The sequence below is a fragment of the Ambystoma mexicanum genome, chromosome 14, assembly GCF_040938575.1.
Source record: "Ambystoma mexicanum isolate Mex_15411 chromosome 14, UKY_AmexF1_1, whole genome shotgun sequence".
Lineage (NCBI taxonomy): Eukaryota > Metazoa > Chordata > Amphibia > Caudata > Ambystomatidae > Ambystoma > Ambystoma mexicanum.
Genome location: NC_090940.1, coordinates 650592842 through 650616684, shown reverse-complemented (window position 1 = coordinate 650616684; position 23843 = coordinate 650592842). Strand labels below are relative to the sequence as shown.

The 23843-nt window shown below is 43.1% G+C and overlaps 1 protein-coding gene across 13 annotated transcripts in view; it reads right to left on the bottom strand.

Annotated features, from left to right (window-relative positions):
- KLC1 (kinesin light chain 1) overlaps window positions 1-23843 on the bottom strand; it is a 469931-nt gene that overhangs the window by 34484 nt on the left and 411604 nt on the right. The gene's annotated exons all lie outside the window — the stretch shown is intronic.

Below are 23843 nucleotides of genomic sequence, written 5' to 3'. Positions count from 1 at the left end.
GGGGTTCCCTTGGTGGCAAAGAAGGAGGTGGAGCAGGTCAGAGCAGTTGATGGAACATCTATTTCTTCAGGTCCAATCACACATACTACAGTGTTACTTGTAATGGAGTTGACTGGAGGTCATAAAGAAAATATCTCTTGAGTTAATAGATGCTCAAATCCTGAAAATTATTTTGGGTATGCCCTGGCTTTCCCTTCATAATCCTAGAATTGATTGGGGTGCAAGAACTGTAGCTTTAGAATCTACTTTTTGTCAGGAACATTGTTTCTCTGAAATTTGTCCTGAAGAGGGAGAAAGAGTTGTGAATTCAGTTTGATTTTTGCTTGCAGAAGGAGGGGCAATAGGTTTGACATCAGATCAGTTTTGGGTGACCTTCCTGCTTGTTATCAGGATTTTTGGGATGTATTTGATGAAATGGAAGCTGGAGAGTTGTCTCCACATCAGGCCTTTGATTGTAAAATTGATTTGCAGCCTGGGTCCATTTTACCTAGCAGTAGGGTTTATGCTTTAACAGAAAAAGAGAATAATTATTTGAAAGAATATTTAAAGGAAAATTTGGCTAAGGGATTTATTCGGCACTCTCAATCGCTTCACCATTGTTCTTTGTGCCTAAATCTGATGGATCCCTTAGGACTTGTATTGATTATAGCGCAGTAAATAGAGTGACTGAAGAATCGGTATCCTCTCCCTCTCATCTCAGAAATGTTAAATCAGATCCAAGGTGCCACCATTTTTTCTAAGTTGGATTTCCGTGGGGCTTACCATCTTGTACGAGTCCAAGAGGGACATGAGTGGAAAACAGCATTTAAGACCAGGTTTGGACTGTATGAGTACCAAGTGATGCATTTTGGTCTCTGCAATGCCACAGCGGCTTTCCAATTCTTTATCGATGAGGTTCTTAGGGAATATCTTGATATCTTTGTTATCGTTTATATTGACGATATTTTGATTTTTTCTCAGGACTTAGAGGAACATAAGATTCATGTTCGACAGGTCTTAAGGAAATTAAGAGAGAATAATCTTTACGCTAAATTGGAGAAGAGTCAGTTTCATACTGATTCAGTTGAATTTGTAGGTTTTGTGATCACTCCAAGTGGTTTGGAAATTAATCCAAAGAAGGTGCAAGCGGTACGAGATTGGCCAACTCCAACTAAGGTAAAGGAGATCCACAGTTTTCTGGGCTTTGCAAATTTCTACCGAAGATTTATTAAGGGATTCTCCAGTTTAGTAGCTTCAATTACTCGGCTTTTGAAGAAAGGAGTTCCGTTTATTTGGGAGAATAAAGCCGATGAAGCTTTCCAGATTTTGAAGGAGAGATTTGTTTCCAGTCCGATCTTGATTCACCCAGATACATCTAAACCATTTTTGGTAGAGGCGGATGCTTCCAATGTGGCAATCGGAGCAGTGTTGTCACAGAGACATAATGTGACTGGGCAATTACATCCAGTGGCCTATTTTTCTAAGAGGTTTTCACCAGTTGAGGAAAATTACGCCCATTTCAGATCGTGAGCTTCTTGCTATTAAAGTTGCATTTGAAGAATGGCGACATTTCCTTAAGGGAGCACGTCACACTGTGACGGTATTAACGGACCATCGAAACTTACTTTTTTTGAAAACAACAAGAACTCTGACGCCTCGCCAACTTAGGTGGTCATTATTCTTCGCAGAATATGATTTTGTAGTAACTTTCAAGCCAGGAAATCAAAATAAAAAGGTGGACGCTTTGTCTCTGCAATTTCCAGAAAGTGAAGTTAAGTCGGTGAGTGAGCCAATTCCGTTAATCGCTCCTTTGTTCTTGCTGGAATTGAAAAGGAGAGTGAAATTTTCAAGAAGGTACGGGAATGCATCTCTGGGACGCAACTTGAAGATTGGGCTCGTCTGGACCCAGCTCGCAAGATTAAAGATGGTTTGCCTTATCTTGATAACAGACTCTTTTTACCTTCTGTAGAACTGAGAGAAAAGATTTTGAAAGAGTGTCACAAATCTGTTTTGGCAGGACATCCAGGGTATCGAAAGACTTTAGAGTTGGTCAGAAGACATTTTTGGTGGAATAAGATTCGACAAGATACACTTAATTTTGTTAAGACCTGTGAGGTTTGTGCAAGATCAAAGAGCCTCGTCGGAAAGCCGTCTGGGTTATTGGAGCCTTTACCTGTTCCACCGCGGCCTTGGTATTCAGTGTCCTTGGATTTCATCACGGATCTTCCGCTGGATAATGTCAGGCTGAGATCCTGGTGTCTGCGGAAGCTGCTGAGCCCCCGACAATCCACCCAAAATGTGGCACTCTGAGCTGATACTATAAACTGCTCAGTTTACCTCACTTCCAGGGGAAAGGGGGAAGGGACAAATTAACTAACACCAGGCTGGAAGCTATTGACTAGCTGGTTCTTCACCTGTAGTAAAAACATAAACATATATACACCTTGTTATTCATTGAGTACTATACTAACCTTAATTCTCAATATCCTTTACCAAAAAAAGTAAAAACCATACCTGGAACTTTTCTACAGAATGCCCAGAGAAGTGATAAGCTGACTAGACTTCCTTACTAGTTGACTTGAATCTCAATGATCATTCAGCCTTCTCAGTAGGTCCATGAATGCGAAATTAACTTGGCAGATAATCTTCTAAAAACTCAAGAAGCTTGAACAAAGTCTTAAGTTCATTAAAAGTAAATGGAAGTTCTAGTGTTTCTGGAAAGTTCTTATATTTCTTATTATTATTATTTAGAGTGTATTTTACTTTTAAACTGTTTTTGAAACTTGCGACAAAAAATTTCACGTGGAAATATCTTGCACACGCATAAAAATCCAAACTGAGTGTAGAACGTACACGCGCTGAAAACCAAACCGTGGAAAAATGCACACGCGCTTATTCGAGGAGCGAGTAAAAAGCACACGGGATAATGTCCATTCCGCGGGAAAAAATACACACGCGCTTTATCCAAGTAGCGAATATTCGCACACGCGCTGAAGTCTAAATCGCGGAAAAATCCACACGTGCTATCCAAGGAGCGAGTAAACGCACACGCGCTGAAGTCTAAACCGCGGGAAAGATCCACACGCGCTTATCCAAGGAGCGAGTAAACGCACACGCGCTGAAAAAACCAACTGCGGGTAGAAAAACTCACGCGCTATAGTATCACATGACACAAAAGAGCTTGCGCTAGATTCTCAAGCGAAGACTTTCACGCGTAGGCTTCTGTTAACGGAAAAACCACGCGCTTGATAGAACAACGTAGCGTAGCAAAGAAAAACAAACGATAGCACTACCGTTCTATTAAATGTCTTCATATGAGCTTGAAAATCAAGTTAACTCTTCAACAAGCACATTAGATAAAGAGTTTTGAGTTTTAAAAGAACTTATCTTGTGAAGAGTCTTGGAAACTTATTTTCTTAGGCAACTTGAAATCTTCTTACTCCTGTCCTGTGCCAAAACGAACTCCATAAAGATTCCTGCTTACTTTCCAAAGAAGCCGCTCGACTGCTTGAAACTTGAAACCCCTGAACAAGTTAAGCAGGAGCAGCTTAGTACACGACCTCTCAGCTGGGCAAAGACGATGAAAGGCAGTTTAGAATGTTCACTGTCTTCCCTATAAACAATCACCAGCCAATCAGAATTTAGACTGAGGACCTCCATCTTGGCTTGGGGCATTCTCCATAGACTGCAATGAATGTTAAGGGCAAAATTGGCTGTTTTAAAATTAAACTCCATAAAAACTTCCCAAAACCTTTCTATACTAAATCTCCCCAGACCCAATGTAATTGAGAATATGCCACTGTAACCTGACAGTACCTGACAGTACCCCCCTTCTAACGCCCAGTCCCTGGGCCACATTTCAATGGAAATTTCTTATGGAATCTTTCAACCAAACGAGGAGCATGCACATCCCTTGCTTTCTCCCAAGTGCGTTCTTCAGGACCAAAACCCTCCCAATCAATGAGATACTGTAGCTTTCCTCTCGCTCTTCTAGAGTCCAGAATTTTCTTAACTAAAAATTCTTCTGAATCATCTTCCTCAATTACAACTGCTGAAGGAGTAGGTGTCAATCTAGTTCCTTTAACCACAGGTTTCAACAAGCTAACATGAAAAGTTGGGTGAGTTTTCATATGTCTTGGTAATCTAAGGCGAACAGACACTGGATTTATCACCCTTTCGACAACAAACGGTCCTACAAAACGAGGGCAAAACTTATTTCTTCCTTTAATTCTCAAAAACTTGGTTGATAACCACACCAAATCTCCCTCACTATATTGGGGACTAGTCTTTCTTTTAAGGTCAGAAAATCTTTTATATTTTTGTTTACTCTCCACCAACACCCTTTTTGCCTTTTCCAAATTTCTTTTCATGGCTTCTAGTCTCTTTTCCACTTCCGGATTTCCAGAATCATTATTGATCTCAATACTAAGAAAACGAGGATGAAAACCTCGTCCCAAATAAAACGGAGACATAGAGGTGGCATCCTTACTACAGTTGTTATATGTGAATTCTGCCACCCACAACATATCTACCCACTCTTCCCCTGTCTGTAGATAACACCTCAAATATTTCTCCAACTCCTGATTTATCCTTTCCACTTGCCCATTGGTTTCGGGATGGTAACCTGATGATAGACATACCTCAACTCCCAATCTCTTACAAAAAGCTCTCCAAAACTTAGAAATAAACTGAGACCCTCTGTCTGAGATGACCTGACTGGGAATTCCATGCAGTTTTACTACTTCTTGCAAGAAACTGAGCTAAACTATCGCGTTAACCTCTCCCTCCATTGGAATGAAATGTGCTTCTTTAGTGAGTAAATCAACTACAACCAATATTGATGTACACCCCTTATCTTGTGGTAGATCCGTGATGAAATCTAAAGACACTGAGTACCAAGGCCGCGGTGGAACTGGCAATGGTTCCAATAACCCAGAAGGCTTTCCGACGAGGTTCTTAGATCTAGCGCAAACTTCACAGGTCTTAACAAAATTAAGAGTATCTTGTCGAATTTTATCCCACCAAAAATGTCTTCTGACCAACTCTAGAGTTTTCCGATATCCTGGATGTCCTGCCAGAACTGATTCGGACACTCCTTCAAAATCTTTTCTCTTAAGATCAATAGATGGTAAATAGAGTCTGTCGTCTAGATAAGGCAAACCATCTTTAATCTTGCGAGCTGGATCCAAACGAACCCAATGTTCAAGTTGTGTCTCAGAGATGGATTCTCGTACTTTCTTGAAGATTTCGTTTTCCTTCTCAATTCCAGCAAGAACAAAACGTTCTGGAGCGATCAATGGAAGTGACTCACAGACCGACTTAACTTAACTTTCTGGAAATTGCCGTGACAGAGTATCTGCTTTTTTATTTTGATTTCCTGGCTTAAAAGTAACTATAAAATCATAATCTGCAAAAAATAAAGACCACCTTAGTTGTCGAGGTGTCAGAGTTCTTGCTGTCTTCAAAAAAGGAAATTTCTGTGGTCAGTTAATACTGTCACAGTATGACGTGCTCCTTTTAAAAAATGTCGCCATTCTTCAAATGCTGCTTTGATCGCAAGAAGCTCTCGATCTGAAATGGTGTAATTTTCTTCCGCTGGTGAGAACCTCTTAGAAAAATAGGCCACTGGATGCAATTGTCCAGTAACATTATGCCTCTGCGACAACACTGCTCCCATTGCCACATTGGAAGCATCAGCCTCTACAAAAAATGGCTTAGAAGTATCAGGATGAATCAAGATAGGAGTAGTTATGAATTTCTCCTTCAATATTTGAAAAGCCTCATTAGCCTTAACGTCCCAAACAAATGGAACTCCTTTCTTCAAAAGTCGAGTAATTGGAGCTACTAAACTGGAGAAGCCTTCAATGAATCTTCAGTAAAAATTGGCAAATCCCAAAAAACTCTGGATCTCCTTCACCTTCGTTGGAGTAGGCCAATCACGAACCGCTTCCACCTTTTTCGGATTCATTTGCAGACCACAAGGAGTAATCACAAAACCTAAAAATTCTACCGAATTCGTATGGAACTGACTCTTCTCCAATTTAGCGTAAAGATTATTCTCTCTCAATTTTCTCAAGACCTGTCGAACGTGAATTTTGTGTTTCTCCAAATTTTGGGGAAAAAATCAAAATATCGTCAATATAAACGATAACAAAAATATCGAGAAATTCCCAGAGAACCTCATCGATAAAAAATTGAAAAGCCGCTGGGGCATTGCAGAGACCGAATGGCATCACTTGGTACTCGTACAGGCCAAATCTGGTCTTAAATGCCGTCTTCCACTCATCCCCCTCTTGAACTCGTACAAGATGATAAGCTCCCCGTAAATCCAATTTAGAAAAAATGGTGGCACCTTGGATTTGATTTAACATCTCAGAGATGAGAGGGAGAGGATACCTATTTTTTACTGTCATTCTATTTACCGCCCTGTAATCTATACAAGTTCTGAGAGAACCGTCAGATTTTGGCACAAAGAACAATGGTGATGCAGCCGGCGATTGAGAGTGCCGAATAAATCCCTTAGCCAAATTTTCCTTTAAGTATTCTTTCAAATAGTCATTCTCTTTTTCTGTCAGGGCATACACCCTACTGCTAGGTAAAATAGCTCCAGGCTCCAAATCTATCCTGCAGTCAAAAGGTCTATGAGGAGGCAACTCTCCAGCTTCCTTTTCATCAAATACATCCCAAAAATCCTGATAACAAATAGGAAGTTCACCCACTACTGCTCCAACATCAAAACCTATTGCCCCTCTTTCTGCAAGTGAAAACGAAACTGAATTCACAAATCTTTCTTCCTCTTCATGACATTTTCCTAAGAAACAATGTTCCTTACAAAAAGTTGATTCCAGGGATACAATTCTTGCACTCCAATCAATTCTAGGATTATGAAGAGTAAGCCAGGGCATACCCAAGATTATTTTCAAGATTGGGGCGTCAATTAATTCAAAAGAGATAGTTTCCTTATGACCTCCAGTCATCTCCATCTCAAGTACCTCTGTATTATGAGTGATTGGACCTGAAGAAAGAGATGTACCATCAACTGCCCTTACCTGCTCCACTTCTTTCTTAGCCACTAAAGGAACAACTAGAACCTTTGCCAATCCTATGTCCATAAAATTTCCTGTCGCCCCTGAATCAATAATAATTGGCCCAGAACCTAGGATTTTCTTTTCAAACATTAAGGATACGTTCACAGTTATGTGAGGGACAGCTGTCTGTATCATGTTAGCCACTTGTTGTACTCTGCCTGAAGAATTGAAGATCTTCTTGGAGGTAAAAGGACAGTTTTCAAGGAAATGACCACTCCTACCGCAGTATAGACACAAATTATTCTCCCTTCTTCTTGTCTTCTCTTCCTTTGACAACGGACCTCTCACCGGACTCTGCAGCTCATTTACCTTTGACTTAACTTCTCTGTTCACCACCTCAACCTTAGATCTCTCAACTCTTCCTGGAAACCTAACTTCTCCCTGAGAACGTCTACGCTCTAAACGTCTTTCAGTTAAACGAAAATCTAACTGAACTACCAAATCAATTAGAGCATCTAAAGTAGTTGGTCGTTCTAAAACTCCAGCCAAAGCATCTTTTAATTCATCTTTTAAGCCCCGATAAAATAAGGAAGCCCTCTTCTCCTCTGGCCATCTACTCTCTAGAATTAAAGTTCTAAATTGAGTGATATAAGAAATCAACTCCTTTCCTCCCTGACGCAGCTCCAGTAGTTCTCCATCTACCTCTAAAGAAACCTGTCTCTTATCAAACATCTTTTTAAATTCGGCCTGGAACAGGGAATAATTATTCAAAGCCAAACTCTTTTGACTCACCAAAAGACTTCCCCACGCAGAAGCTTCTCCTGATAAATAGGATAATGTAAATGTGACCTTTGAAGCACCCGTTGAAAATAACTCAGGACGACTTAAGAAATGCAATTCACACTGAGTCTGAAAAATTTGAAACTTTCTCGGATCTCCCAAAAAACGCTCAGGAGCAGCCAAAGGAACTGGCATACCTAAGGTTCCTAAACCACCCACCACTTCTCTTGGAAGCCTAGGTTCTTGTTCTTCCCCTACTCTCACCAACTCAGGTGGGTTTCCTGCACCTCCCGAAACTTCCACTTCTCTTCTAACTTCTATTTCTTGTATTTGTGTTACCTTTAAATTTAACTCATCCATTCTTTTATTAAGATTTGAATATTCCTGATGAGCCACCCGTAACTCTTCTCTAATTTCCCTAACCATTTCTCCCAACGCCTCCATGGCTGTCTCGTCGGGGTTCATACAGCTTGGGCAGACTTTTTTTTATTGGCCTTTCATTCTGTCAGGCTGAGATCCTGGTGTCTGCGGAAGCTGCTGAGCCCCCGACAATCCACCCAAAATGTGGCACTCTGAGCTGATACTGTAAACTGCTCAGTTTACCTCACTTCCAGGGGAAAGGGGGAAGGGACAAATTAACAAACACCAGGCTGGAAGCTATTGACTAGCTGGTTCTTCACCTGTAGTAAAAACATAAACATATATACACCTTGTTATTCATTGAGTACTATACTAACCTTAATTCTCAATATCCTTTACCAAAAAAAGTAAAAGCCATACCTGGAACTTTTCTACAGAATGCCCAGAGAAGTGATAAGCTGACTAGACTTCCTTACTAGTTGACTTGAATCTCAATGATCATTCAGCCTTCTCAGTAGGTCCATGAATGCGAAATTAACTTTGCAGATAATCTTCTAAAAACTCAAGAAGCTTGAACAAAGTCTTAAGTTCATTAAAAGTAAATGGAAGTTCTAGTGTTTCTGAAAAGTTCTTATATTTCTTATTATTATTTTTTAGTGTCTTTTACTTTTAAACTGTTTTTGAAACTTGCGACAAAAAATTTCACGTGGAAATATCTTGCACACGCATAAAAATCCAAACTGAGTGTAGAACGTACACGCGCTGAAAACCAAACCGTGGAAAAATGCACACGCGCTTATTCGAGGAGCGAGTAAAAAGCACACGCGATAATGTCCATTCCGGGGGAAAAAATCCACACGCGCTTTATCCAAGTAGCGAATATTCGCACACGCGCTGAAGTCTAAACTGCGGAAAAATCCACACGCGCTATCCAAGGAGCGAGTAAACGCACACGCGCTGAAGTCTAAACCGCGGGAAAGATCCACACGCGCTTATCCAAGGAGCGAGTAAAAAGCACACGCGATAATGTCCATTCCGCGGGAAAAACACACACGCGCTTTATCCAAGTAGCGAATAAACGCACACGCGCTGAAGTCTAAACCGCGGGAAAAATCCACACGCGCTTATCCAAGGAGCGAGTAAACGCACACGTGCTGAAAACCAACCGCGGGTAGAAAAACTCACGCGCTTTAGTATCACGTGACACAAAAGAGCTTGCGCTAGATTCTCAAGCGAAGACTTTCACGCGCAGGCTTCTGTTAACGGAAAAACCACGCGCTTGATAGAAAAACATAGCGTAGCAAAGAAAAACAAACGATAGCACTACCGTTCTATTAAATGTCTTCATATGAGCTTGAAAATCAATTTAACTCTTCAACAAGCACATTAGATAAAGAGTTTTGAGTTTTAAAAGAACTTATCTTGTGAAGAGTCTTGGAAACTTATTTTCTTAGGCAACTTGAAATCTTCTTACTCCTGTCCTGTGCCAAAACGAACTCCATAAAGATTCCTGCTTACTTTCCAAAGAAGCCGCTCGACTGCTTGAAACTTGAAACCCCTGAACAAGTTAAGCAGGAGCAGCTTAGTACACGACCTCTCAACTGGGCAAAGACGATGAAAGGCAGTTTAGAATGTTCACTGTCTTCCCTATAAACAATCACCAGCCAATCAGAATTTAAACTGAGGACCTCCATCTTGGCTTGGGGCATTCTCCATAGACTGCAATGAATGTTAAGGGCAAAATTGGCTGTTCTAAAATTAAACTCCATAAAAACTTCCCAAAACCTTTCTATACTAAATCTCCCCAGACCCAATGTAATTGAGAATATGCCACTGTAACCTGACAGTACCTGACAGATAAAGGGTGTACTTCGGTTTTGGTTGCAGTTGATTTACTCACTAAAGAGGCTAATTTTATACCGATGGAGGGAGAGGTTACCGCCGATAGTTTAGCTCACAGTTTCCTGCAAGAAGTTGTCCGACTACATGGAATTCCCAGTCAGGTCATCTCAGATAGAGAGTCTCAATTTATTTCGAAATTTTGGAAGGCTTTCTGTAAAAGGTGGGGAGTCGAGGTATGTCTTTCATCAGGTTACCATCCCGAAACTAATGGTCAGGTGGAAAGGATAAATCAAGAGTAGAAAAAGTATTTGAGGTGCTATCTGCAGGCAGGTGAAGAGTGGGTGGATTTCATGTGGGTTGCGGAATTTGCATATAACAACTGCAGTAAAGATGCCACGTCTATGTCCCCTTTTTATTTGGGACGGGGTTTTCATCCTCCTTTTTTAAGTATTGAGGTAAATAGTGATTCAGGAAACCCTGAGGTGGAAGAAAGACTAGAAGTTATGAAAAGAAATTTGGAGAAGGCTAAGGGTGTGTTGGTGGAAAGTAAACAAAGATACAAAAGGTTTGCTGATCTTAAACGAAAGGCGAGTCCTCAGTATTGTAAAGGAGATTTGGTGTGGTTATCAACCAGGTTTTTGAGAATAAAAGGAAAAAATAAGTTTAGTCCTCGTTTTGTTGGACCGTTTGTCGTAGAAAGAGTGATAAATCCTGTGGCAGTTCGTCTTAAATTACCTGGGCATATGAAAACTCACCCAACTTTTCATGTTAGTTTGTTAAAACCTGTGGTTAAAAGGAACTAGATTAAAACCTTCTCCTTCGGCAGTTGTGGTTGAAGAAGATGCTTCAGAAGAATTTTTAGTTAAGAGAATTTTAGATTCGAGAAGAGTGAAAGGAAAGTTGCAGTATCTTATTGATTGGGAAGGCTTTGGACCGGAGGAGCGCACTTGGGAAGAAGCAAGAGATGTGCATGCTCCTCGTTTGGTAGAAACATTTCATAAGAAATTTCCTTTTAAAAGTGGCCCAGGGACTGGGCTTTAGGAGGGGGGTACGGTCAGGTTGACACATTCTTACTTACATTGGGTCAGGTGTTACATTGGGTCAGGTGTTACATACATTGACATGTTCTTAGGTCAGGGGTTACATACATTGACTTATTTTTACATACATTGGGTTAGGTGTGGCACATATGTAGTTAGTAAGGGTTTTGGTGTGTTTTGATTGGTTTTTTTTGAGATACAGACAATTTAGCCTTAACCTTAATTGCAGCCTTTGGAAAAGACCCCAAGCCAAGATGGAAGTGCTCAGCCTAAGTTTTGATTGGCTGGTGATTGTTTATAGGAAGGACAGTGAACATTCTAAACTGCCTTTCATCGTCGAAGCCCCGCTGAGAGGTCGTGTGAAAAGCTGTTCCTTCTTAACTTGATCAGGGGTTTCAAGTTTCAAGCGGTCGAGCGGCTTCTTAGAGTAATAAACTGGAAAAGAGTTTGGATTTCGTTTTGGACACAGGACAGGAGTGAGAAGATTCCATTATCAGTGAGAAGAACTTTTCTGAGACTCATTCATGAGATAAGTGCTTTCTAATAATTTTTAAGTGGAAGGAAACTTAAATACAGAACTATCTTAGTCTTATGCAATTTTTGTAAAAGGTAAATTTAATTGAAAAGGTTCACGAGTGCGAGCAAGTTCATCGTATCCACGCAAAACTGTAATGTGCGCGCAGGCTTTCATAAGCTATGTGACTTTTCAGAGCAAGCGCGTGTTTGAGCCGTTAAATAAAGCAACCGCGCGTGAGAATTCTGCTACGTGAGTCAACTGCACGTGTGCGCGCGTTTGCTACGGGAAGTAATCGCGTGTGTGCGTGTTTTCTGCTACGTGGAACTAAAGCGTGTGTACGTGTTTTCTGCTACGAGAAACAATCGCGCATGTGCGTGTTTTCTGCTACGTGGAACTAAAGCGCGTGTACGTGTTTTCTGCTACGAGAAACAATCGCGCGTGTGCGTGTTTTTTGCTGCGTGGACGTAAAGCACGTGTTTTTTTTGCTACGTGGAATTTTAGCGTGCAAGCGTGAATTTTACTACGTGAATTCCCTTCGCAAGTTCCAAGCTATACATCTTTAAGAGACTAATATTAGCATACAAAAAACCTTTACCAGATTGGATTTCGTTGGAACTTCCTTACTTCATCTTGAACTAAAAAAGTTTGTAAAAGTAAAAGAAGATTAAGAAGTTACTGGGAAAAGACTGTTAATGCATTCAAGGACCTATCTAAGAAGGCTGAATGATCCTTAAGCTTTCGTAAGGAAGTCTTATCTACTAAATCACTTCTCGGGGCATTTTCAGGAGAAGTATCAGGTATGGTATTTTTAACTATTTAGTAAAGGATATAGTTTATAAGGTCAGTGACTCAATGAGTAATTGTGGTGCTGTATATGCTTTTGTCTCAACTACAGGTGAGGAACCAGCTAGTCAATAGCGTCCAGCCTGGTGTCTGTTATTTTATCCACTTTTCCCCCTTTCCCCTAGAAGTGTGGTAAACTGAGCTGAAAAAGAATTTGGAGCTCTGAGTGCTACATTTTAGGTGGATTGTCCGGAGGTTCAGCAGCTTCCGCAGACGCAAGATCAGAATCTCAGCCTGACAGAATACCACAGTAGGAGTTAGAGCATTGCGTAAAACAACATGACTGCATGGAGACAGTTCACTGCAAGTTTCAACGCACAAGGAGAAATCGTAGTTCACTCCATCCTTGCACACAGGTGTCAGGTATTTCACACACTCAGGCCCAATTATCAGCCTTGCCAGATCACAGAGAACTAACCCAAGAAAAAACAAGGGAGGTAGGAGACAGATTGTGAACGTAGGAAGAGAAAAGATGAGTGGAGTAAAAAGTGGAGGGGGAGAGAGAGCGTGAATAGCGAGAGGAAAGAGAATACCAAAAGCAAGAGGTGTCAAAATACCTAAGAAGAGAGCAAGGTGAGGAAGAGGGAAGAAGATCACATTTGATAGAGGAAGGAGAAGAGGGAGCTAAAGAATATCAAGAGAACCGAAAAGAGGATAATCAACAGAACAGAGGGCACTTCAAAGAAAAGCTGCAAAAGGAACAAGTGTGATAAGGGAGAGGAAAGGAAAATTACCATCACCTAAAGTAGGTATGAAAGGGATTTAGTCTGGGATGAAAGGCCAGAAGACCTGAACTTGTTAAGACCAGTGCCAAGAGAGTGGTCCTCAGTTGAACTGTGGCCTAGAGTTAAAGCAGAGAGCGGAATCCAACAGTGGTGACCTCTGATATAGCCCCAGTTTTGTGAGGCATTTTATGAGCTAAAGGGCAGGAGAAAGGCGGAAGTACAGTGGGAGCCAATAGATGATGCTGCGTCTTGATGCTGGACCCGGGCAGACAACCTGAAGGTGCCGATAGGTGGTGCATGGTAGCACAAATGAGGAGGACCAATGCTATAATCGGATATCCCCCTGCACCAGCCACAAAAAAGAAGGAACAAAGTGCTCAAAACAGTCTAAAATCCCAGAGACTATTTGAATCCTTCTAGGAGGTGGGCCCAGAATTAGGGAGAGGGGGAAGTACTTAGTATGACGGTCCTAAAGGAAGTTCAGGTCCTATTTGTCTGCCATACTGTTTGATCAACCGTTTCCTGTTCCATCAGTGGTTTGTCTGTCAACCCTAATTCCGTTTTTGCTAAGAAAAAAAGGAACCTCAGTGTGGTTTTGAGTCGAATGCTTATCCCTTGGTCATTACAGTGGGTCCTCTTCTGCAAACTGCTCGTGGTAAGGTCAAGCTTAGCACTCACGTCAGTGGTAATGCTGATAAAGGTGAATCACATCAGTCAGTGCTGTGCAGCTGGCTCTTTTCATTAAGCGAACTGCAGTTATGAGCGCTGTGTGTTCTGGTTCTTTTGGACAGGGGTCTGTTTGTCCATGCATATCTCCATCCACCCAATGCATAAGAGCAGGACTATGACTAGTCATCACTTGGCTTGGCATCACTTAGTGTTATGTCCAGTCCAGGTGACTATATTTAGTAGCATGAAACAGAACCGTTACTCGTTTAAAGTGCACTGCACCTTTGTAGCTACAGGCCACCTGCATCTTCGATGTTGTGGAAAGAAGTGAATGAAGTACAAGGCAATGCGCAGTGGTTCAGATTGCAAGATGCTGATTACACCTCAACATTATCTTTTTAGCTTAGTGTCTGGGTTGCACAGGGAAAATTAAGGCCAGTAAGTGCTGACCTTGGTTACTCACAGGAGGACGTGGTTTGGGTTCAATTTATTGTGGCTTTAAGAGGCTTTAAGAGAGGGATCCAGGAGGATGAAAGATTTGTGGAAAATTGGTGAGGGGCCACAATCGTTTAGAAAACGATCCATATGATATAAGATAGTTTATTTATATAGCTCCTATACACAATGTGTTTCAAAGCGCTTCAAGGCAAGGGAGGGAATAAGGGAAAATACAATGACATTCTTACAGGCCATGAACAATAAGGATGTGAAATTAACTATCGTACTCGGCCTGACGACATTTCAGATAGTGCTGGAGGGGGACAGTAAGGGGAGAGCGGAGGAGACAGACGAGGTTGCTATCATATTAGATCAAGGGACCAGAGGTGGCGAGGATGGCCTGTGGGTACAGAGGGAGTAAACACATGTTGGTGCATGCTTACCTGCTGTCTGAGTAGGGGTTCAGCCCTTGGGTCCTCCTGTTCCGAACAGGTCTAAACAGGAATTGCCCTTTTCTTTATCTGCCGTTTGCTTCGGAAGCCCGGTCGAGAAAAGACCTTGATCTAAGAGTTAAGTGTACTCAGTGCACACACACCCATGAAATTTATTAAATTATCATATGAAATTCAGACTCCTCCAGTAAAATTACAAGCTGCTTTGGGAGTGTATCAAAAGATAAGGAATATGTTGGAGGAACATCCAGTCAAAAGAACGTTACTAGGTGTAAGTAACTTGTTCTTCGAATGGATTGTGTCCTCCCACGTATTCCTCATCTTTTGATGCACTCCCAAAGCAGTTTGTAATTTTACTGGAGGAGGCCGAATTTCATATGATAATTTAATACATTTCATGGGTGTGTGTGTGCGCACTGAGTGCAACACTGCTTTGCCAAATACAGTTTCCTGACCTGAGGAAGAGTCTAAACTATTTTTAGTGACAGTATGTACAGAAGCCCATGTGGCAGCCGCACATATTTCCTTTATTGGTACTCCCCTCTGTAAGGCAGAGGAAGTTGCCATGCCTCTGGTTGAATGAGCCCGTAGGCCATCTGTCGGATCTTTTCCCACCAGGCTGTAGCATTCTGTTATTGCCAATATAATCCATCTGGATAATGTCTGTTTGGTGATAGCCATACCCAATTTGTGACCTGAATAACCCACGAATAATTGGTCATCCTTTCTTAACTTTGCCATTCTAGATATATAAAAGCTCAGTGCTCGTCTAGGGTCAAGCCTGTGAAGCCTCTCCTCTTCCTTCCCAAGGTGAGGAGGAGGGTAAAATGATGGTAAAGGTATCTTTTGCGCGAGATGAAACCCAGAGACAAATTGGGGTACAAAAGTGCCTTTTACCTTCAACACCACTTTATCTTTATGAAAGACTGTGTAAGGATGCTGCAGGATAAAGCCTGAACCTCACTCACCCTTCGGGCAGATGGAATAGCTACTAAAAAGATGGTTTTTAGGGTTAGTAGCCTCAAAGGACAAGAGTGCAAAGGCTCGAAAGGAGCACAAATCATAAACTTCAACACCAGGTTGAGATCCCAGACTGAGACTTGGAAAGGGATTGGAGGGAAAACATTTCTCAGTCCCTTTAAAAATTGCATTATTAGAGGTATCTGTAAGAAACTTCTTCTGAAGTGCGCTTAAAAATAGAAAGCACTACCAGATATCACTTAATGGTACCAATCTAGAGCCTCAGATTAGCTAGATTTAACAAAAAGGGATAACACCATCAGTGTGTTACATGTAAATGGATTAACATTCTTATCTCTACACCAGCTGCAGCACTTATTCCAATGGCAGTGGTACAAAGATTTATTTGCTGGACTTCTGGCCAAAAGCAAAATCTCCATTACGTCGTCCGAGAGGTCCCAATCCTTGTTTCTCAGCCTCTCAGAAACCATGCGTGAAGGCAGAGCATCCCGATATCCGGATGGAGAACCTGACCCTACTCTTAAGAGAGAAGGTCCTCTATTTGTGGAAGACGTATCGGAGGACAGATGGACATGTTCAGAAGGTCCGGGTACCATGTCCTCTTGGCCCAATCCGGAGCAACTAGGATCATAGATTTCCTGAACTTTCTCAACCTCCTGATCACGTGAGGAATGACAGGGGCTGGAAGAAACCACAAACGTGTCCCCCAAAGCTCCTCTTGGGGGAAATTCCCTTGAGCAGTACAGCTCGCACTTCCGGTTGGCACCGGTAGCGAACAGATCCTCTTGAGGGGTTCCCCAAAGGGTGAAGATCTCTTGACGGACTTCCTGAGCTAGTTCCCACTCGTGGGAGACTGTGCTATGTCTGCTCAGAGTGTCCACTGTCGTGGTTCGCTCTGCGGTTAGGTAAACTGCCGACAGAATGATTCCTTCTTGTATTGCCCAGAACCAGAGCTGCATTGCCTCTCTGCACAGTGGCAGTGACCCTACACCACCTCTCTTGTTGAGGTAGTACATGGCCACTGCGTTATCTGTCATTATCGGGCCATTCTTTCCCCATACAGATGGCAGAAAGGCCTTCAGCACTAGTCTGATTGCTCTCATCTTCAAAAGGTTGATATGTAGTTTGGACTCTGATGGAGACCAACGATCGCTGATTGTTAGATCGTGGGTGTGGGCTGCCCACCCTGTGAGTGAGGCGTCCGTCACTACGGTTATCTCCGGCCATGGTTGCCAAAAGGGTTCCCCTTTCAAGGTGTTCTCCCGACAGGCCCACCACCGAAGATCCTATGAGACTCTGCTCAGGATTCGTAGGAGGTCTGACACCTTTCCTGAGAATTGGGACCACAGAGTCCTGAGAGCCCACTGGAGAGATTGCATTCTCAGGAGAGCCTCTGGCACCAGAAAAATGCAGGAGGCCATGAGCCGAGCAACCTCAGAAAATCGAAGGCCGGTAGATGCTGGACATTTTGAAATTTGGTCACCATCTGCAGAATGTCTTGAGCCCTCACCTCTGGTGGTGGCAAGGCTTTTCCCAGGGATGCATCCAGGACTGCTCCAATGAATTGGAGTCTTTGTGATGGTATCATGTGGGACTTCTTGAAGTTGAGGGAGAAGCCCAGTCTGTGAAGGGAGTGACCAGTATAGCTTAGATGTTCCAAAGCCTGTTCTGGGGAGCTGGCACTGAGGAGCCAATCGTCTAGGTAGGGGTAAACGTAAATTCCCCCTCTCCTGAGACTTGCTGCCACAACCGCCATCAGTTTGGTGAACAACCTCGGGTGGATGTCAGCCCAAATGGCAGAACTCGAAACTGATAATGAGAACCGCCAACGGTGAACCTCAGGTACTGTCTGGGCTTGTGATGGATCGGCACATGAAAGTAAGCATCCTGAAGGTCCAATGATACCACACAATCCTGAAGCAGGGGGGCCTGAAGGATCTGAGAAAGGGTTACTATCTTGGACTTGTCCTTCCTGAGGAACTTGTTCAAGTCTCTTGATGGGTCTCAATCCTCCGTCCTTCTTGGGGATTAGAAAGTACGGGGAGTACCAACCCTTGTTCCTCTCCGCTACAGGAACTGGTTCTATAGCACCTTTCTCTAGCAGGGTTAGTATCTCCAGCATAAGGAACGGATCTGGAACTTTGAAAGAGCTGTTCCCCGGTGGATGACTGAGGCTTTTGCAGAAAGGGAAGGCAGTAACCCTGGGCAACGGTTTCCAATGCCCATGCATCTGAAGTAATAGCCTACCATTCTGTCAGATGCTGTGACAGTCTGCCTCCCACTGCAGTCTTGTGAACTATAAGGTTTAGGAGCGGCTGTCGCAGTGGCTGAAGGTAAGGCAGCCACTGCTGCTGCGGTCTTAGTACTTCTTCCCCGTCCACTGCAGGGGAATCTTCTTTGGCCTCTTTGAGCTGGCTGTCCTCTGCCCCTTCCAAATGTGGAGTAGTGATGAAAGGACCTACCCCTCCAGGGTGTACCCATGGGGCGGTTTGGAGGTTGTCTGATTGCAGCACCAAGTGATTTGGCTGCCGCCTTAGACGTTTGCAAACTCATCAGCCTTGCTTCTGTATAAATGAGTCTAGTCAAAGGGCATGTTGAGACGTCTAGATTGTATGTCTGGGGCAAATCCTGACTTTCTCAATCAGCATAACTGTACTCACCGCCATAGCTATGCTGATACTGTCAGCAGGGTCGAGACAAGTCTGGAGGGATTTGCACATCGCATCTTTCCCATCCTTGACTATGTTTAAAAACCTGTCTCGCTCTTCCCCTTCGGGATATGGTCAGCCACCATGGAAATGCACTCCCAAAGGGCGCGAGTAAATCTTGCCAGCGTGCATGTGGCATTAGTCGATTTCAAGGTCATACTCCCAGCCGAAAAAAACCTTTTTGGCCAGGGCGTCGTAATGCTCATCTTCCCTATCCGGAGGGATTGTAGGGTAGGTAGGCCTTCTGTCTACTGGTTGAGGTGGCAGCTTGGACCACCAGACTCTCTGGTGTTGGGTGTTTTGACAAGTAAAATGGATCAGAACCTGAAACTCTGTATTTTGAAGTCAACTTCTTGTTGACAGCCGGAATAACCCCAGGCGCCTCCCAGTTGGTAGCCACACGCCTTTCGAATGCTTAATGGAATGGTACAATTGGGTCCATTTGGGGTCCCCTGTCCAAAATGTCGGTTAAGTCTTCTTGCACAAAGACTGGAGTTAGTCTCGAGCAACCCATTTATTCCGTAACTCTTGACAACAATGTCCATGCTGCATGGTCTCCTGGGTCTACCCTGCTGAACTCACCCTCTGGTGAAGTATCTAAGCCACTGGTATCATGCGAGCATTCTTGCAAATTTAGTATTCTGGAATCCTCTGAAATTAAAGCTACAGGGACTGAAGGTGTACCATACTGGAGACCAAAAGGCCTAGCTTCATCTGAGGATTCCTCTGCATCCTCATAAATAGAGGAGAGAGACTTAAAATATTCAGCCCTAGCCAAAGGGGCATATGTTTTCTCCATTGTAGTGGATGTAGTCATATTTGTGGTCAAAGGAGCAGAAATGGTCGAGACTGTCAACTGCTTCGAAGGCTGCGTTGACGGCTTCGACACCTGTGGCTTTGAGGAGCTTGAAGCGTAGATGACATTTCACAACTTTTTGGCACTGATAGCGTTGATGACTCACCTTTTGACTTTGATGGGGTTGTTGTCGAGTCTTTCGGTGTCGACGACTCAGTCCTCAAAGGGACTTTTCCTCGACTCGAGGGATCCTTTGATCGCTCTGGAGGAGTTCTGCCCGCCGGGTCCGAAGACGCACAGCTTTTCTGCTGATGAGGTCTTTCGACCGGAGCATGGCTTTTGGATGTAGTCGAGGGGGACAAGGCCACGTTCTCAAACACCTTCAACATCTTAAGCCTAAACTCTTCACACTGGGCTGGTGAGGCAGATTTAGTGGGGCAAACTACCCATTCCGGAGAGGAACCAGAACACGAGAAAGATGGCGTTCTATGGCGCTGTTTCTTTCCATGTCTAGATGATGAGTGGTGGGAGTCACTACGCGATCGGGATCGTTTATTCTCACGACTAGGAGAAACTGTTCTCGACTCGTCTGAAGTTTTTAGTTTTTTTTGACCGAGTCGAAGGGGATTTATGGGTCCTACCTGCCGCAAGCTTCCCTCTGCGCTCTCTCAGGGCTTTCAACGTCATGGACAGGCAGTCCTCACACTGCGATGAAGGATGAGTGGATTTGAGACACCATAGGCATATCCTTTGGGGGTCCGTAACAGACATTTTCGCACCGCAGTCACTGCATTTCTTGAAACCCGACTTGGGAGTGGAAGACGCCGATGATGAAGTCATCTCTCGAAATTACTCGAAGATTAAGATTTTACTCTAAGATTTCCCGTCACAAGGAACGAAGCCTAAGCGCAGAAAAACAGAACTGAAGCCAACGGGCACTGCGCATGCTAAATATACCTTTGGTGACATTGACATTGAGACGGAGGCCACAAAGGAACATTGTGTCAACAGGCATCGACACACGGTGCCCCCTACTGAAATTATTTTCCGAAGCAGCAAAGCTGGTTATTGGAAATAACAAAAGGTAATACGTGGGAGGACACAATCCATTCGAAGGGGGTTTCATTCATGAAAGGGCATGCATGGCTGTGCGCTATTTCATCAAACAGAGCACTAGGCAACAAAAGATAACCACTTGGGAGCGAGCCCCTTCTCACTTTTCACTGCAGTGACATAGAAGAGGAGGCTGCGAAAGCGGCAATGTAGGAGAGGAGGCAGCATCACTGAGGTGGTGTGATGTGGCTGATCAGTTGAGTGGAGAGCTGCGGAGAGGGAAGGGGTGGGTGGTGGCACGAATTAGGTGTGGAGAAGAGGGAAGAGCCTGGGGTGTACACAATGCGGCTGAGTGACACATGTGAGGTTTGCCATACATCCTTTTTATTTAGTGGTATTTGTTTGGTAAAGAAAGGAGCAAGAAGTGAACAGGAGCCAAATTATGGCAAATGTATGGTTTATTTGAAGAAACTAGGCCAGCATGTATTTTGTGCACTTCCTCTTGCTTTCCTCAAGACAGAGTGTTTAAGATTTGGTGTTTACTATCTTTTTGATGAACTGTGACTTGTTGGACCCATGTTATACCAGCCTACTTTCAGCATTGCAGGATGCTGTGTTTTGATCAGCTCCTGCCCACCTTACACATTTCATTTCCATATCTCACATATGAGCTGCTGGGCTATTACTATTTTATTTGGGTTATTTGCGAAGCAGTTGTAGCCTAGGAAAGTGGCACTGCAGAGTACACAGAAAAGGAGTGGGAAACCATAGAAGGGGCAGCTAGGATGATCGTGGTGAAGTTTAGTTGTCAGGTCACAGCTCTCAACCCATGTTGTGAAATCTAAAACAAATAAACTGGGCCAGTATGGTCAGCCTCGAAGTGCATAGAGGAAATTGTTTGTGTTGTCGTCCTGTACAAGTCTACTCAGTCATTCAAAAAGAGGTTAATGCTCCGAGTATATTGGTTGACAGAAAGTTATGCACACCTAATTGTACATTATAAAGACATTATATATCACTAAGGAGTTCTGAGCCTTATTAGCACGAGTTCAGAGGCTGAGTGTTTTCCAGAGACAGGGATCTTAAACAGGACTTCTAATATCCTTAAAATGCATCTTGCTAAGTGTACGAAATGCTATATATAGCACAATAACTCTTAATCTCATTGCTTTTGCGAGGTGACATTGATATGGGCAGACACTTGGAAATTATTCAAATAAAAAGGTGGATGTCATAAATGTTCTGCTAGACTGAATTTTATCCTCCATGGCACAAACCCCAACAGTGAAATTAACTTAGTGCGCTTTCTTCCTTCTAATACTTCATATATATTTTTCATGATGGAAAGTGCATTCAGCCTACACACATTTACTTAAACCAATGTGGACCACTTTTTAAATTCATATTCTCAAAAAAGATTAAGCAAAAGCAATACAGGACATTGGCATAGCAGGGGCCCATGCAGTGCGTAGGCCCCAGGTCAAGGGCCCCTGTGATGAGAACAACCGGGCTCCGTGTGTCAGCCTACTAACGAGCACTATAGACTTGCAAATGATCCATTGACACGCTGGCAAAGGGAAATGAGACGTTAGCAGTTTTCAAGCAGGCCATCCCTAACCTCAGACGCCAAGGACTAAGGCTGCCTCATGGAGTGTCTAAGTCTCATGGTTTGCAGACGTTTCACTATAAGGGCTTGTGTTGTGATAAGTTAAATGAGAACCAAGCCAGCATTAGATGCTCGGAAGGGATTATGCTTGAATCACATTCACTGATCTATCTGTCAAATGTAAAAATCTGTGGTCATACTTATGTTCTCAAAAGCTTCCATGTGCCCACACTCCTCCAATGTGTCCATTCCCCCTTTCTCATTTGAGATTTATTTTCAAAATGAGGGTGATTTACTCATTGATCGATTGGATTATGTACATGCCGAGTGGAGGAGCGTTTCCTTTAAAGTGATTTTTTTGCAAACTGATCAGAGATTGATTTACAATATGCAGACTGGTTGTCAACAAGACCGCCTGAGACCATGCTGAGCGACCCAAAACAAATGGCACTAAACTCTATTAATAAGTATTTCTACTTTTGTTATTGCACATGAACAATATATTCTACAAAGGAAGTTGAAAACGCTACACAAGTTGTGATATTGAACACACATACTTGAAAGCATTACATAATGGAGCAGATCGAATCTTAGCTGTAAATAACATGCCAGGCTATTTGCGTAAAGCCTCTGCAGTAACCTAGGAAATATCATAACATGTGTTATTTATGTTTTATGAAATATAGGTAAACTACCTTTTTTCCCCCGATCAGGCAACCAGGGTCAGGTGGGGGTCCCTTCCCAGCGAATGAGCTGTTGGCTTGTTCTCCTTTTTCCCCTCTTACAAAAACGGGTACGTATGTTTGGCAATGGGAGGCTGCATTATGAAAGTTATTTGGTGACAATGCTAGTTTTGTTTCTTTGTAAAACATCATCCAAAGTGCTATATTGGGAAGTCTGGCATAGACTGTTTCCACAGCTTCATGAAAGTGATTTACAGCGACCATAATACAGATCAACGTGATCTACATTGCAAATGCTGGCACATCTAATGGTTGCAGGCAGTGGTAGAAGTGGGAGGGAGCGGTGCTTCTCTACTTTTTTAAATTAAGTTTTACAGTTTCTTTACTTTTATTTTGAAACCATTCCGGAATGATTTTGTTTTAAGATAAAAGTGTAGGAAGAAGTTTAAAGGTGCACTTTCAGTGCACTCCACTGAACGTTCCCTTAAACAGCAGGGACATTTGTTTGGGAGTTTGTATTGTGCGTGGGAGGAAGCATGGTGATGGGTTTTGTGGGGAGTTGGAGCAATCCATTGGGGAACATAGTTCCACTACTTTTTTTCATACACTTGACCACTAGTTGCAGGTTCCTGAAGTGATTTACAAAAGCAATGCTGGCCTATGTTGAGGACTCGGGCATTAAGAACATTTTGTAAATGCTGCTGTGCACTATTGGTGGCATGGCATTTACTTGATTTGTTTCATGTGTTATCCTACAACGACAACAGTATGTTTTCTGGATTTTCACCCCATATTTCTCAAACATTGTGTTGTTAAAAGGCGACACATTATTTTAAAAAATGTTCCCAGGAAGAGAATGCCCTGTCCAAACCTCGCTACATTGCTGAGATTGCCCTTGCTAAACTTGGTCATGCACACCAATTCATGGGTGATGGTAATGGCCCTCTGAACACACATTAAAAATAGGGACCTGCTTCGCAAAACAGTCCTTAGTACATGTTGGCATCAGTGGTCAGGCTCCAACTTCCTTGCTAGGTGAAAGATGTAAGGTTTGTTTCAAAAGCCTTCTTACATCTTTCACCTAGTGCAGCTAGTTGCCTGTCCGTGAAACAGCATGATAATCAGACATTGCGCATATGGGGTGGGTCAGGGCGACCCCGGAGTGTGGCGTGGCATGTTTTTCTTCAAGAAGCTCAGAGTTGGCCCTGTGCAGGGCTTGCAGGAGATTGGGCCGGAGGGGGGGGCTCATGTTGTGTTATGCCAGTGATTCAGAATTGTGCTCCATTCAAAACCGTATGCTTTAGGGACATATCTCAGTATCTGACATGGGACCCGACTCATTA